This window comes from Canis lupus, chromosome 19, assembly GCF_048164855.1.
Source record: "Canis lupus baileyi chromosome 19, mCanLup2.hap1, whole genome shotgun sequence".
In the NCBI taxonomy this organism is placed as follows: Eukaryota; Metazoa; Chordata; class Mammalia; order Carnivora; family Canidae; genus Canis; species Canis lupus.
In genome coordinates, this window is record NC_132856.1 from 37637539 (window position 1) to 37655451 (window position 17913).

Genomic DNA, 17913 nt, shown 5'->3' on the forward strand with positions numbered 1-17913 from the left:
TCTGGAAGGAAACTTTTAAGTCAGTTGAAACTTTTAAAAGGGGGCACCCAGTGGCTCAGTAGATTAAGCATCTGCCTTCCACTCAGGTCATGATCCCAGGGTTCTAGGATCAAGCTCCACGTTAGTCTCCTTGTTCATTCGGAAGCCTGCTTCTCCCTTTCCCTCTCTCTGCTGCTCCCTCTGCTTATGCTCTTTCTCTTTGTCATATAAATAAATAAAGTCATTTTTTAAAATTAAAAAAAATATTTTGAAGGGCTTCCCTATGGTGGAGGGGTACTAGGGGCAAGGCAGGCTGGGGACTAGTGTTTTCCTTTACAAAACCTACAGAACTTATTGTCTCTTTGAAATAAATGCCTGTGGAACTCAAGTAAAACTAAAAATCTGTAGTCCAGAATTGCAGACAATTCTACATATACTTCAATAGGCAATAAGATTACCTAGGCCTATAGATTGTTAAAAACTGTCACATAATATATAATAATCAATGCTATTGGAGGGGGGCTATGTTCCAGATAATCTGTTTTAGAAGGCACTTAAGTATATAGTATATTTCACAAAGATATCTCTGTAAAATGGTTAAAGAAAAAGAAAAGATTTCATACTTCAAAGGGTAAATCCTCAACCAATTAGAAAATGTCACTATCTAAACCATATCTTTCCATAAGGATTCCGGTAGTACACAGAAACCTAACCTTGACTATCAAAGGGTCTTAAAGAACACTAGGTCTAATGATTAATCTTGATAACTTCAAATAATTATAACTTGATAACTTCAAATAATTTTTGAATATATATATTCAATATATAATTCATGAACATATAGTCTCTCTCTCTCTATATATATATATTCTTATATATTTGTAAATATATTCTTATATTCTGTGAAACATGGGTTCTTAGAGATAAATTCCTGGAAATGCTTCATTAACTCTATACCGTATTGAAATACAAGTTCCTGTATATATTCCCTTATGTGTTGTCTACCTATTTTGCACAGGTTTTTAAGATATTAAGAATCTGTGCTAAATTTATCAAGGTTTACAGAGGACATTGTATCACAAGCCATATTATTATAATTAGGCAGTGTTAGTATCCAACTGCATTCTATCTGCTGGAACAAATACAAAGACAGAAACAGCCTTTGCCCCAGGGACTCCACTCTAAATAGATGGCTGGGTAATTCAAAGGGGAAAGAAAGAACATAGAAGCTAAGAAAGGCAGCACCATTTTACCCTCTTTTCTTTGGGAGAGATAAGGTGATTTAAAATGCTGAAGAGGCATGCCTTTGTTCACAGAATCATAAAATCAGAGAATTTAAGAGCTTGACAAAGAGCTTTGGATACCATCTAATCCATGAGCGTTTTGAGCGTGAGAAGAAGGGGTAAGTTCCATGAAAGAGTGTGTGAACGCTTCATGCATTTTCCTAGGGAGAGAGTCCTTGGTGTTCATCAAATTATCAAAGAAGCTTGTGAACCTTTGTGTAATCCAACTCTTTCATTCGGCAAATTTACACGTTTGAGAGCTAATAGGACTTAGACTTGTCCTGTATGTATTTATTCAAGAGAAGGGAGGCCTGGGGAGGAGGCTGGATCTCTCCAGCAGATAACTAGAAAATCAGTGGCCAATCTGGGAAAAGAACCTGGTTTCCTGATTCCCAGTCTGGGTGTCTCTGCTCCAACTCTTCGCTGCCGCTAGCATCTATTTACAAATTACCACATGTTTAGCTAATTATATCAGTCTTACATAAGGAGTTAATTTTCAATAAGAGGTTTGGAATTTTTTATGTAAAACATATTTCTACCCAGTTGTCTAAACCAGAAATCTAGGCAACATCCCTGGTTCCTTCTCCTCCCTTCAACACCCTCTTCCCCAACATCTAATCAGTCATTAATCTTACCGATTACTGGGGTGCCTGAGTGGCTCAGTAGGTTAAGTGTCTGACTCTTGATTTAGGCTTGGGTCACGATCTTATGGTTGTGGGATAAAGCCCAACATCAGGCTCCGCACTCAACGCAGAGTCTACTTGCCCCTTCTCTCTCTGCTCCCCACCCTCCTGTCTCTCTCTCTCTCTCAAATAAAATAAATAAAATCTTTAAAAAAAATTAAATTAAAAAATAAATCGTACCTGTACCTCTGAGATTGCCTCGATTTCCCCCATCCAGGCCACCCACCATTGCTGCCTCTGACCATGGCAGCCTCCTAACTTGACTCCCTAGAGAGATTGCCAAGTAAAACATAAAAGGAATTCAGAATCCAAAGGGATTGTAAAGAAAATAATTTAATCCAGTCAAATGACAACAAATTAGCGACTGCTTGGGTAATAAGTTAAAGGAAGTGAAGGGAAATAATAAGCAATGGTGAGAGCCTCTCAAGAGAAATGGAATGTACTGGGTTGCAACAAATCAGTGGAAGGTATGGCCATGAAAGGCATCTACCAACAATGGAAATCAGAAGCTGACTCTAAGGGCCCAGAGTGTTCCCCAGTACCATGGGTAGAATCATCCAGAAGGTCTGTAGTAGCAGGTCTCTATGACTGAGAGGTAACAATATTTTGGTCATAATTTTTTTTGACATAGCATTCTGAGCCTGCTCCTCTTTGTCAGGTTTAGTCAAAAGTAACCCCAGGCGGCCATTGAGCCTGGTGGTGAGAAGAGAGAGGCTCCCCAGGGGTAAGGGGTTGTGTGTCTGTACGGGATGATAGGTATTAGGTATATTACTAGTAAAATCAGCCTGGGGCAATAACTGCCCATGCCCTTATATGGGGTCTGGGTAAAGTACGGTTCAGGTTTCCTGCATAGGTCCAGTCTCCCCCAATGACGTGTCCTTGGGTGGTCTGCTGGTGGTGGGAAAGTTCTGAGGTGGGGGCAACAAGGTAGGGGGTCCGCCACCATTTTGTTGGTGCCTCCCGATCCCCCTTGATTCCGTTGGCCCAACATTCTTAACTTGAGTAAGTGACTTTACAAACTGAGCTGGTTTGGAAAGAAGTACCTTAACCCTATAATTTAATACTATTAACTAAGACTAATCTATGTACCTTTGCTATTTAAAAATGCAATGGTTGAGGGTGTCTGAGGGCTCAGTCAGTTAAGCATGCATCTTTGGGTCAGGTCATGATCCTGGGGTCCCTGGATTGAGTCCACATCAGGCTCCCTGCTCAGCAAGGAGTCTGCTTCTCCCTCTCTCACTGCCCCTCTCTCTGCTCCTGCTCTCTCAATTAAATGAATAAAATATTTTTTTAAAATGCCACAGTTGATATGGCATATTGGTGAACCTATACAATTTATTGCAGATGTGGGTTTTTTTTTTTTTGTTAACTTTTAAAAGGTGCACTAAAATTGGACCAGGTTACTAAAGGTATTTAGAATGGTTTAAAATAATATGCCTCGTGATACATAAGATTTTGATGAATTATATTTGCAAGAAATGCTTCGATGCTCAAGAAGCTATTGCCTGTGAGGTGTGAAGTCTTCCCCACCAGGCATTTGAAATGCTTGAAAGAAGTCAAATATATTAAATAAACCTATACATGTAGCATAATGTGTTTAAGACCACTTAATTGGTGAATGGTATAATTAGGGATAAATGTTTAGGGGAATTTAACACACATTAATGAAAGTGATTGCTCTTATTTGCAACTCTAATTTAAATACCTGCAACTGTAAATAGGTTCTCACTGATGATAACAAGACACTCTATACACAGAAAATGTTCAGACCATACATAAAAATAGATGTGTTTTGTAAAAATGGAATGGTGATCTATAACCTGCAGCAACCTGCCCAGGAAACCAACTCCTTCTCTGCAATAACCAGCCCAGGAGACTAGCCTGCTGTGAGACTTGTCAGAGGTCAGACTGCTATCTCTAATAATAATCCAAGAAGTCAAACAATAACTTTAACAATCAACCCCAAACGGCCAAGGCTTGATGAATCAATCACTGACAGCTTTCCTAATTGTTTTCCCTGCTTCCAACATAGGGCCAACTAGAATAAGCCAAATATGCACCCCTAACAAATCACATACGATGTCCTCCTTCTAGTTAGTCTGCCTACAGCTCCCCATCACAACTGTGGCCTCTCAGGACACATCTAAAGCCTCTTCCCCTCTCAGGACACATCTAAAGCCTCTTCCCACTCTAAAGCTTTCCCAGTCCTCTGCCTGCCATTGAATCTCTGCCAAAACATAAGTGATGGTGGCTGACTCCCTTGTATAGCAAGCTCTGAAAAAATAGCCTTTGCTCGTTCTCATTTGGTTGGTCTTCTTATTTCTTCCCACAATAAAATGCTCCCTGGATATTAAGAATCCATATTGACCTAGGTGCTGTTCTCTCCAATCCATCCTCCACACTGTAATCAGAGCCACCTTTCCTGCTTCCCCTGCCCCGCCTCAGTATCCACTCCAAACTCCACCATCAAGGTAACATGGCCTCTCCACCACCCTGTTACCAAACGGTTGGTAACCACCCCACTGCTGCCTCTCCCCTCTCTGTGCCTTTCTCTCTAGGCTCTGGCTCTACCTCATTTCAGTCACTTGTACGTGGAACATTTTCTCAACCACAACACCTGACTAATGTCTCCTCATCCTTCAGGTCTTAGGTCAAACATCACTTCTGCTCTTGTCCTGTGTTTCACCCTATCGGCACTTACCACACTTTTGTTGTTTCTTATTTCTCTGCCTGGCCTTGACTGTGAGCACCACAAGGTCAAAAACCCCATCTGCCTTGCTCACTATATCCCCAGCTACTAGCTCAGTGCCTGGCAAAAGATAGGCACACAACAAATGGACTTATCAGTGGGAAGCCAGAGTTCCTACAAACGGCCAATGACCGGGGACATTAAATACAGTAATGGTTTTAATGGACTATACTAACAAGAGGATTTTTTTTTTTTACAAGCACAAAAAAATCCACACTATTTCCAAAGAAGGAAACTTATATTTAGCTATTTCAATTCAAAATATTTTCTGAATGCCCCCAAATGCCAGTCCTTCGTGCTGAGGGTTAAAGAAAGTAAGGCATGCATCCCGCTATCAACCCTGCTACTGGATATTGGAGATACACAGATGATTAAGATGTGCTTCCTGCCAGCAAATGACTCACATTATAATGGTTAATAACAGACATGAGAACAAATGGTCATAACATATAGAGTACAATAGATCGAATCCCAGAAATATGTACAAGGTTTAGAAGCAGCACCTGCTGTTATGCCCACACACATCACACTTTGTCTACCTTCCTCTCTACACCTTATATCTTCCTGAAAGGTTGTGTGCAAATTAAATCATTTGAAATGCCTCCAAGGTACCTTTCTGTTTAAAGAAAGCTTGTGGTGAGTCTTTTTAAAATCAATTCCTAATTTAATTCTTTTGTAAATTTGACACTTAAATAGAATAATCTTTTCTCGAAAAGCAGATCACAATTGTATTACATTCTAAGGAGCCAGAATGACCAAGTGTAGGGGAACACAGTAAACCTTAAGAGGAAGACTTTTCCCTTGGGAGCTTCCTTAGCTGCATTTAAAATACCCCATCACAAGAGGGCTTCTGGTGTGTGTGTGTGTGTGTGTGTGTGTGTACACACGTACGCGCGCATGAGGAGGGGAGGGGCCAAACACAACCCCATCACTCTGCCTGCCTTCTTAGGGCCAGCTCTGGCCCTGACTTACCGGATTGATTGATCGATCGCCTGAATAAAACACATGCCACTACTGATACCGCCTCCCTCTCTCAACTCCCAGAGCTGCTCTCAACACCTAGATGCTGGTGAGAAAGCTCTACCAACCATGATGTGCTCCAAAAGCACAAGGGAGAGCTAAGATCCAGAAAGCTGCTTTCAAGGGCAGGGGATAACCCTTCCTAGGGTCCTAAGTTCCAATGGCCAGGAAGCAAATGGTCTCATTTTCCAGCCTTCTATCATTTTAGGTCTTGCTGGAACGTCTCACAGGGAAAGGACGTTATGGAAGACAAGTTACCCTTGAGATATAAGCCTCCTGAGCCAGACACAGCAAGGAAGCTCTGCCCTACTTCAGCAGGGACTGCTGGGCAAAGGAAGGAGAGAGCTCAGATACCCTGGCTTGATGCAGTGCCTCACAGAGCTCATGCTTCCTTCCACTGGCGTGCAGAGCACAAGCAGTGAAGCAAAAGCAAAACCCTCCTCTAACAGGCAATAAACTCAGGGGCTTGTGGGGAATCTGCGGTTCTGTGTGTGTAAAATACATAGTACAGTGCCTGGCATGTGGGAGGCTGTCTTAGTTCTGCTGCTATAACAGAATACCATAGATGGAGTGGCTAAAGGACAAACATTTCTTCCTCACAGTTCTGGAGGCTGAGAAGCTCAAGATAAAGGTACCAGCAGATTCAGTGTCTGATGAGAACCTGCTTCGTGCTTCATAGATGGCCATCTTCTCGCTGTCACCTCACATGGCAGAAGGGGCAAGAGAGCTTTCATGAGGGCTCTTCCCTAATACTAATGCCCTAATTGCTTCCCAAAAGCCCTCACCTCCTAATACCATTATTAAAAGATTAGGTTTCTACACATGAATTAGGGGTGGGAGGTAGGACATAAACATTCAATCCCTAGCAGAAGCACTCAGTAAATAGTGGTTATTACTGCATACTTGTCATTAACACTGCTCACTAACTATTCTGGTTCTTCACGTCCTGAGCACTTAGGAAGATTATATACTTCCTGGTCTCCCGCAGTTGAGTGGGAACACATAACCAGTTTTAGCCAATGAGCTGTAAGCAGAAGTGACATGTCACTATCAGGCCAAGCAGTGGTTGCTGGTATGAGACCCTCCAGAGCTCTTTCTGCCACAGCAACCAGCCAAGTTCCACCAGCCTGGATCTCAGGGTGCGGATGACGGTGACGTGGAGCACGGTACTCACTCCACCAACCCTGGACATGTGGGACAAGGGAGAAAAGCATCTTTGTCCTTGGCTGCTAATATTTTAGGCTTATTTCCCTACTCTACATTTATGGTGCTAATATTAGTAATGACACCAAGAGAGTAACTAATGGAAAACACATATCAAATGTCACTTAGTTTTTCTTATGCCAGAGATAATATTAGCTGCTCTGTATACAGTTTGCCTACTGTGTGCCAGGAGCTGTACTGGTATCTTAATATAAGTAATTGTATTTAATCTCCACACAAAAACAGTGTCATTATACCTACTTTATAGGGGGATTCTGAATTCAAATAATCTATACACTTAATCAATATGCTGCTGCTGTTGTTGTTGTGTTTGTTCAAATATTTTATTTATTTATTTGATAGAGCATGAGCACAAGCAGGAGGAGGGGTGGAGGGCGAGACAGAAGCAGGCTCCCCACTGAGCAGAAAGTCTGATGTTGTGGGGCCTTCGCAGGACCCTGTGATCATGACCTGAGCCAAAGGTAGATGCTTAAGCGGCTGAGCCATCCAGGTGCCCCACTGCTGTTGTTTTTAATGGAAAGGAAAGAATACAAATTTATGTCTGTCTGATATTATACTCATGTTCCTTCCACCGTGTCCCAAAACGGCGCACAAAAATTTGTCAGCCTTTTTGTTCCATCTTAGGCAAATTTAGGTCTGGAAAAAGGATGGAAGGCAGGAGAATTCTACATATTGAAGCAAAAGGTCTTTTGATCTCTGCCTGGAATGTTCAAAAGTCTAGTACAACTTAAAGACAATTCTAGGTATGAACTCATGGACATAACCAAACAACTGGCAAGTTGGATGGTCCTTGAGGACATTCGCAAAAGCTGCTTCCCTTCCTTTCTACCCATGACACATGGGACATGTGACTACCGGGCTTCATACTCAAGGATCCTCGACATTGTACAGAGCCATAGTCTGGGCCATTTTGCTGAGCCCCAAGGAGACAGTGGGAGCAGCCAAAGCCACTGCCTTTGGGACATTTACAGTACAAAGGACCAACTGGCAATGCCTAAGTTAGTGAGAAGGAAGGCCTAGAAAGATCTGACAAAGCTGCTTCATGTTCCTTTTGGGACTATCAATAGCTTTGGGTGGTTATACGCAGCTGGATGTGCTGCAAACCCCCACTGCTACCCCCTTGCTGCCAGGTGAGAGCAAATCTAGACCAAATTCTGAGCATAAACAGACTTTTTATTGCCAAGCAGGAAAAGTCTCCAGTCTGTTGGTAAACAAGAAGAGCCGCCTTTCTGCCTCCGGTATGGGGGCCAGCACTTTACTGGGAAAGACAGACACTTCGTGCACTTGGGACAAGATCTATAGGCTTTGCAATAGCCTCCCCTTCCCCCCCTCACTCCCCTCCCACTTCCGGCTCCCAGCCCTCCACTGCTGCCAGGTGTTGGGCTTCCTACTTCCCACACCTTATCCTGCCAAGGCCAGGAATCTGGCTACCTCACTCCTGAGCCATCATATGTCCTCAGGGCCAACTTTATAAGCATGTCAACAGTGCAGGCACCCAGAGGAGAGCTCACACTTGAACTTAAAATTCTGCAGTCACCATATTGAATTTCCAGTAGTTTTATCTTTGGATTTGTGTTTTGCAAGTGAAGTATAGAGACAATAGAATTTATGCCGGAGGCTTGGAGCCATGGTCTGGCCTCCTACGGCCTCCCAATGGACAGGTTCCTGGCCCTGGCCTCCTCCTCTGGACCTTGTCCCATTCCATGACTATTGCCACTCTGCTCCCATTGTGGACCAGGGCCTGAGTATGGATATTTCTGGGGTTGGCACAGGTGCCCTGCAGTGTTTCTGGTCGGAACAAGGCATGGACTGTCCCTATCCCAAGTTGCAATGTCACAGGGGCAAACTTTTTGCCCAGCCCAAGCAGATACCTAGCAAGTCCCGGCCAGAAGTTGCAATATTTTTGGAGGGTACCCACCCAGTGTGTGCTAGGCAATGGACCAATGGAAAGAGGAGATGGCTGGTGCCCAGCTGCACAGTGCACTGGGACAGAAATGGGCAGAAAGGAAACATGAAGTCAGTGGACCTTCTGAGGAAACTGAGCCATAGAGGAAGACCTTTCACCCCCACTGGCATGCCTGTGTTGGGTTTGCACTTCTCTACATGTATCCCTGTTATTGAAGGAATATGGAATTAAATTTAAAAATTTTTTAAATTCCACAACAGGTCAAGAGAGAGATCATGGAAGAAAGGAAAAAGCATTGTGTCTCTATCTTTAGTGGCACTTTTTCCAGCTTTTTGAACAAGGAGCTCTGAATTTTCATTTTGCACTGAACTCAGCCAACTATACAGCCCATCCAGCAGACCCTAACCACCACTACTTTCACCCAGTCAAACATTACTTCTAATCTTCCTCTGTTTATTAACCAGGGCTAAGGGGTAGATTCAGATTAGAACTCTTCACATGCTAATGAGCCACCCCCAGGGTGTCAGATGGAATTAATTTGTCAGTACATCCATTTCAAAGCCAAAAACCAACCAATACAGTATAACAAAGGAAACACACAGGGTCTTGAGAGGCTGTAAAGATGGAGGGGGGTGGTGGTTGTTGCCTGAAGCTAGTTCCTTCAGGCTTCTGTAACAGAAATACCACAGCGTGGGTGGGTTAAACAACAAACTTTTATTCCTCATGGTTCTGATGGTTGGGAAGTCCAATATCAAGAGGCCAGCCAACTCAGTATCTAGAGTCTGCTTCCTGCTTCATAGACTGCTGTCTTCTCCCTGCGTCCTCACATAGTGGAAGGGATAAGGAAGGGCACTAATCCCATTCATGAGGACCCCACCTCCCAAAGACCCCAACCTCCTAATACTGTCACCTTGGGGATTAGGATTTCAATATGAATTTGGGGAGTTGGGGAGATACAAACATCAAATCCATAGCAGGATTGTTACTTTCACGAAGATGGTCAGGGAAGACCTCACTGGGTAATAAGCACAGGGAGGTGCTGGGAGATTGAATTCTCTTGCAATATACTTGTCTGCAAAAGACACCACCGGGTATTCCACTCTCTGTTTTGCAAAATGGTTCCAGTTTTGTTGACACATATGGGAATATTTATCAAAGGCTGGGGAAAAGGGTTGGGGGACCCTTAGTAAACTGTGATCAGTAGTCACCTCTGGTGAGGGATGATTAAGTGGGGGTTGGGAGGATTTACTCCTTATTTTTTAAACTTCTTCATCATTTACACTTTTAGTAATGATAGCAGTAGGTCCAGTGGCTTTGGAGCTCATCTGTGTTCTGAGAATCGACTTTTGTTGTATAAATGAAGCAGCACGGAGCAGCTAAGAAACTAGGGTGTGCAGTGTGGGTTCAAACCAGACACTACATAATTTGGGGCAGTTATTTTCTCTGTGCTTTCATATCCTCCTACATTAAATGAAGACGACATTAAGGCCTACTTTATAGAGTATGGATGAAGAGTAAGTGAAAAGACTTAAAACAACGCCTGCACATAGAAAGCGCTCAGAAGTGTCAGTGATTATTATTATCAGTAGAGCATATGGGAAACCATTGTTCAGACAGGGCTAGTCCCTGGAAAGGGGTGGGATATCCTAAGGCTTCCTGAAGGGAAAGAACCAAGAAAGCCTCCGAAGTTCAAAGACACAGATGCATGTTAGGGCATGGAGGGGAGGGGCTATAAATAGGCTGAGGATCAGGGAGGGGCCAGGATCCTGATCTCAAGGTCCAGAGAGCCAGGTCCAGAGGGCTGGCTCTCCAGCCATGAGCAGAGTGGATATCAACCGTGGCTTGCCCACTCTACCCTGACTCTCCTGAGAAAGAAGTGTCGCTGTCCTGAACAGAATGGTCTCACTAGAGAGCTGGAACCGGAACCTTGTACTGTCCACTTGGCTGGCTATGCCCGTAACTGAGTGGACCATCGGCAAGGGAGAAGGGAGGCTTCCTCCTTTGCCAACGCCTGAGGAAACTGGCAAGACCAGACACAGGGACTTTGCCACTGGGCCCCCACCGTGCCCCCTGCCCTGGATGGGAGCTGCCCAGTATAGGGGAAGAAGTTTCACTTGACCCTCTGAGGGCCCTTGGCTGGGTTTGAAAAGTAAACTGACAAAGACAGGTTAGCAGGAGAAAAGCATACAAAGATATTTAATATAAGTTTTACAGGACACAAAAGCCTTCGTAAGGAAATAAAAACCCCAAGAATCATTGAGACCTATGTATTTTTATACTAGGTTTAACGACAAGAGGAGTAGGAAGTGAGTGCAATAAACCAGGGCTTTGTTCAGATTCTTCTAGGCATCCCTTGGTCTTCAGAGAGGCTCCTTTCCTCTGGGGTACCCCTCTCAGATGAAGCTTTTATGACCTGCTCCAGGGATGAAGGGCAAGAGGTAAAGAGGTCAGAATGACCTTCCTGCTTGAAATATCCAATATGCTAATGTGCCGTATTTTAGGTAACATGTCCTATACTCTATCTCTAGAACCCCTGGACTTTCAGTTTTCTGCAGTGACACTAAAGGCAATGAATACTTTGAACTGAGTCAACCCTGGGGTTCTTGGACTTACTAGAAGAGGGAGGCCTTGGGGAGAGGTGTACCAGACTTCCTCCCCATATGGGACTGTGGGGATACGGTGCCCCAGAATTTCCACTTATTACCTTGGGTCACTTTTTGAGGCCTCAAACTGTAAAGTGGAAAGCTCCAATTTCATGAGTCAAGGCACTACTATCCTACCTAAGGATTATCAGAAATAGAACCATGCTGCTTGAGATAGTGAATTCTATTTCCCCAATTTCACAAATCAATTAGACATCATGTCTATTCATTCCTTCCTTTCTCCCCAGACAATCTGATAGGTGATTGCTTTCTTACTATTATATGCTCACACCAACGTACACACAAAAACTGACTTCTGAAGAGACACTTTAAAGACATAGCTGGCTTCTAAAGAGGAAAAAAAATTCATTCACCACTCATCTCCTTGGACTCAGAGGCAGGTGCCAGATGTGCTATGGAGCTGCGGTGCCAGGACGAATGGCAGCGCATTTTCTCTCTGCCCCATAAAGTACCAATAACAAGTCTTTAATCAGAAAGCCTCATCATCTAAAAGGAGGCTTGTGCCTTTACGGGCACCTGTGATTATGAACCTCTCTGCTCACAATGAATGTCTTTCTGTGAAAAGAACCAGCGCTCTTAGAGGGGCTTGCCTGGCAACAGGAGCAAGCAAGGCCTAACCGCTTGCTGGCTCCCCTGACACCAAGTCCTGGCACAGTGGGGGAGAAGCTTCGAAAGGACACTCATCTACATGACCCACTCCCTCCTCCAGCCAAGCACTGACTGACTATTCCTACTCATGAGGCAATCACCTGCGACCAAAGTGCGAGGCACGGTGCTGGCAGAGGGTGTAACATTAAGCAATGCTGTCGTCTTCCTTCTCCCCACTGCACTCAGAGTCAAGTGGAGTCACAGGTCATTAAAATAAGTGCTTCGGGAGCTTGTGTGCCCCCCAAAATTCATGCCCCTCCTTCTGTATCATAACTGTCACTGAGCAGCAGCTGCCTCTGGCAACCAGGCAACACCACGTTCATGCCAACAGAATGGGGGCGGATGGGACTCAGGGCGCCTTCACATGGAGGCAGCAGGGAGCAGATGTGCCTTCAGGCGCCTCCTTCTCCTTCTGCCCTGGCTGGATGCTGAGGACTCAGAGCTTCTGGAAGATGGCAGAGCCATAATACGGAAAGAGCTTGAGGCTTTGAATCACCCTGGAGAGAACTGCCTAACAGCCAGGATCACCGGCACTGGATGATTAGATGAGGGAGAAATACAATTCTATTGCTTGAAGCCACTAAGGTTTGAGGTTTGCCTCTGCTGCTGGTGTTTTGCTAACTAATACAACGCTAGGGTTGGGGAAGGCAAAGGATGCTACAGAGCACCCAGCAGAGGCCCGGCCAGGACCACTTCCCCCGAGAGATTGATTTCTGGGCTGTAACCTGAAATGTAAGCAGGTGGAGGCCAATCAATGGATGAAAGTCTAATGACAGTTTTCCAAGAGGAAGGAATAGCACATGCCTGGGCCTGGATGAAGGAAGAGACTGTGAGAAGCTCAAGGAACTGAAGAATGTGGCCAACTGCAGAGCAGCAGGGGTGAGGCATGGGGAGAGGGCTGGGGAGCGGCAGAAGGGCCAAGGGTCCAATAAGCATACTCAGACCTGTGGCTTCCTCCTGAGGGGCATGGCTATCCAGTAGGGAGGTGACACGGTAAGACTTATGCTTTAGAATGATCATGGTGCCTGGAGCATGGAGAGTAAATTGAAGTATTCTTGGAAGAACAAGTTTCATTACTTCCTCCTCCTGCTGGAAGTGTACAAGGACAGTGCCACTGGAAAGATATGAGTGGCCAACTGCAGGAGCCTGGGGATTGGGGGACCCCAGATCCCATGAGGGCCTCAAGAGGTTTGGAGAAGCAGGTGTTGGGTTGCTGGAGGGCAGCATTGGTGGTCTTTATTTACAACATGTCAGAGTGCCAGATGAATACCCAGGGCCTGTAGAAGCAGTGGGAGATGAGGACCTCTGGACCTCACTGATGGCCAAGGGGCACCAGCCGACTGAGCTTATGGGGCACCCACTGCGATCCTCAGCATACCAAGGCTACTTCCTCTGCCTGTTACCTGTGGACCCAGGTACCCTTCCAGGCAACTACGAGGATCTGAATGCTCTTGCTGTTGTGAGAGGACTCTCCCCACCTTGAAGAAGCATAAGACCCAACTACCACCATTCTGCCTCCAATCCCTTGCAACACATCACACGTGCCCATGCACCCTTCCTTCCTCCTGGTGGCTTCTGCTGGGCCTGATAGGTTCTCTTTTTAAAGCTCCCAAACACAAAAAGAAAGATTGAAGCTCTTTCCCAGAACTTGATGCCCTCTACAAATGCCTTTGACTGTGTCCCCTTTCACTAAAGCATGGGAAAGAACGTGGACACACACATTCAACTTTCATAGGGCTTGGCTGAGAAGAAACAGTGTCTGTGGGCAATTGCTTGCCCATCCGTTCTTCCAGATGCTCTTAATCTAGGCCTTGGTTGAACCAGCAAAGCACAGAGAACCTGAAATACCTCCCTTTGATCCCTGTAGGGAGTTTTTGCTGAATTCTGGCTGGGATATGATGTTGCAGCCAGATACAAGTGATAAGGCACAGCCCTGAGGAAATTTGTCATTTCTTCCGGGAGGATGTTGCTAAGAATTCTGCTGGCTGAATTCCACAGGGGTCCTCTTTGTGCAGAAGCATGGGAAGAAATTTCTCTCTGGTCTACGTTCCAGGGATTATTGAACTGCTTCTGACCAACTGACGTGTGACTCATGAGACTGATCGTTTCCCTCCTTTTTGAGCTGGTTGCTAGGAAGCCAGGACCAAATTTGGGGTGCCCCTCCTGGCCAAGGCTCAGAGCCTCATGGAGCACATTCTGTACTCCCATTTTCTTGTTTTTCCCACCTTTATCTTCCTTTGCCTTAATTTCCTCACTTGGCTAATCTTTGCTTCATCTTGTCATAGTGTGTGTATATTGGCAACCCCCCTTAAATCCTATTTGGAACAAAGTAGGAGGGGAAATAAATAAATAATAGAACGATTAGCTATCTTTTGCCATCATTATTGTAGAGCAGCTACTATTAACCAAAATATAACACTCTCAAGTGGAACATGGCTCCTGCTAATTAGGATAGAAAGCGAGGAGGAGAATAATGATGAGTGGCCTAGGTTAGCAAAGACAGAAAGGAGCTTTCGGAGTATTTTCTAATTCTGTTCAATGCAGAGTTTTGGCAAATAGAGTAGAAACAGATGCTTGTATATCAGGACTTGGTGAAAGATAGATGATTGTTACAACCAAACTAGTTGAGTGTCTAGCATCGGTAACCTCCAGGATCACTGCATGAACAGACAAATAGTTTTTTTATTCTGAGTCAAATTCTTGTCTCACTACAAAGCAATATGCAAAGTAACAACTTTGCTGTATTTTTACATTCTTTGTTTAGGAATTCTTTCATGGGAATGAACATATATATATATATATATATATATATATACACACACACACACACACATATATATCCACACATATATATACACATGAAATATATTATTATATATATTTATTATATATAGTCATATATATTCACACATATGAACAAGATAGTCATGCATTAGTGCAAAAATAGTTTTTTTGGCATACACAGTCTTCTTTGGAAACTAGGAACTTTGCTATTCACCTAAAACAGGTTTTACACATAATCCATAATCCTAATCTTTTCTTTTCCTAACCAAATAGAGCATCACAAACAAAGTCATCTTCTAGCCTATCCACCCTAACCCTCAAAGCCACCTATCAGGCACTCAGCTGAACACCTGCTAAATTTTAGTCACAAGCTTAGTTCTTCCAATGCCACATGGAATTCTTACAAAATCAGTACTATTCCATTATTATCCCTGTCATTCTGCATACACTTCTCAACAGATCAATGTGCCTAGCTAGAGGAGAATGGAAAAGATTCATCTTTACAATTTTCCCAGAAAATGTGCTTTTCCAGCTTTCTCTCCTTCCTCCAGAAAGAAGGCTGTTTGAGGCTGCATGGAGGGATATTGACAAGAAAAGAATATAATTCCATAGTTTTCATGCATAGTCTTCCAGGAAATGCCAACCTCTGCCACAATCCTTCTGGAGAAGTCGGGATGCATATTAGTTTCCCACTGCTACTACCACAAACTACCATAGATTAAGTGGCTTAAACCAACACAGGCTTATTATCTGATAGTGCTAGAAGTCAGAAGTCTGACATTGGAGTCTCACTGGGCTAAATCAAGGTGTCAGAAGGGCTGATTCCTTCTGGAGACCGTAGGGGAGAATCAACTTCCTTGCATTTTGCCAGCTACTAGAGCCTACCCACATTCCTTGGCTTATGGCCCTCTTCCTCCATCTTCAAAACCAGCTATATCAGCCTAAGTCTCCTTTAGCCATCTGTCTGGTTCTGACCTCCCTCTCCACTTTAAATGATTCTTGTGATTATATTTGGCCCATCTAAGAAATCCAGGATGATTTCTTTATCTTAAAGTCAGCTGATGATGTTCTGTGTGCAACTCGAAGTCCTCCTTGCCCTGTAATACACACAACATATTCACAGTATTCACAGCTTCCACAGACTGGGGCATGGCATTTTCGGGGGGGGGGGGCAGTCAGCATTCTGTCCACCATAGCACATGAGTTCTCTAAAAGGAAGTCCAAGTATAGCCTCCCTGAAGGTATTTAAGAAGTTCATATTTCTGAAGTTATCAAAATACGTAAATTATCAGTAATTATTTTTGGTTTCTGTGGCATAGCCAAATTGAGAAGCATTGGGGTGCCTGGATAGCTCAGTCAATTAAGCATCTGACTCTTGGTTCCAGCTCAGGTCATGATCTCAGAATCCTGAGATCAAGCCTCACATTGGACTCTGTGCTCAGTGAGGTGTTTGCTTGAGATTCTTTCTCTGACCCTCCCCTCCACTCACACACATACTTGCATGAGCTCTCTCTCTCAAATAAATAAATAAATAAATAAATATTGAAAAAAAAAAGAATCGAGAAGCATTTCCCACATTTATTTCATCACTATCACAATAAAGAAAATCTCACTGGGGATGTTTATTTGTTTTTCCAGTTCACTAATAAAAGGAGAGACAAAAGTTCTCTTGGATTTTCTAATGACCTGAGGGAGGCCAACGGACAAGTATCCTTTCCATCAATGTCTGGAACCCTAAGCCTAACCCTAACCCTAACCCTAACCCTAACTCTAACCCTAACCCTAACCCTAACCCTACTTTCAGGTTCGTAGCAGGATATCTTACTACCTGAAGATGAACATGGCCAAGTGACCCGCAATCTTTCTATGAGCCTGGAAGTGGCACATATCTCCTCTGCTGCATTTCATTGCTAACAGCATTCAACATCATTGCTCCACTTCCCAGACCTCCCTTGTTTTCTTTCTCTTGTTAATTTCTTTTATTACAGGGGTCTCAGCCAAGAACTCAGAAGGGTAAGGGGAGAATTATTCCTATAGTTGCCATAACATAATATTGCCTACCTTAATTAGTAATGGCCCATCCAGGAGCTAAAAGTATCCTCCTCAATATCACCACCAAAAGAAGGGAAATAATAATATCATTTAAGGATGTTACTGGCATAACACTCAAGTTGGAGTTTATCTGACACACATCCTAACCTGTCAAGTTCTACTTTTGAAATATTTATGAAAGTCCACCACAATACGGTAAGGAATAAATATTAATCTATATATTCTTATATTAATAAAAAATGAGTTTCAGAATTCCCATTATATAACAAAATAGTTTGCTTTGTTAACAGAATATTGATTATGAACTTAATCATAATTGATACTCCTTACTTACTAATGATGCACTAAAAATTCAGGGGGAAAATGTTTTCGCTGACAGGCTTAATGCCAAATGCTGACAAATGTTCAGCAACCAGGGGATTTCAAAGCACTGATGATAGTCTAGATTGGGATCTAGAAACCAATTCCATATTAAAGCGGGGTTCAGTTTCTGTTTACTGCATTTCTAACAACCATTAGAATAGCTGGTGCTTTGGGCACAAGTGGGGTATACAGTAGGAATCTAATAAACACTTGTTGAATGATAGGCTAATCTTCATGGCACTTGATATTCAGAACAAGTCTGTTATTGCATTTTTTTTACTCCCAAAAAGGAAAAATCTATCCTTGTTCCATGCCTCCAGCACTGGCCATGAGAGCATCAAAATACAAATACTAACCCATTAGTTTATCCCATTGCAACCCAAACTTCTCCTCAAATCCACAGGCCTCCTCCTGTTGGCTTAGGCTTAAATGACTGGACCAATCATATGAAATATTAATTCCGCAGGCGAATGAGGTATTACTAATCATTGACTAGTATGAACAGTGAGCCATTAATTATTTATCAAACTCAAGAATAAGAGACAATTTAGATCAAAAG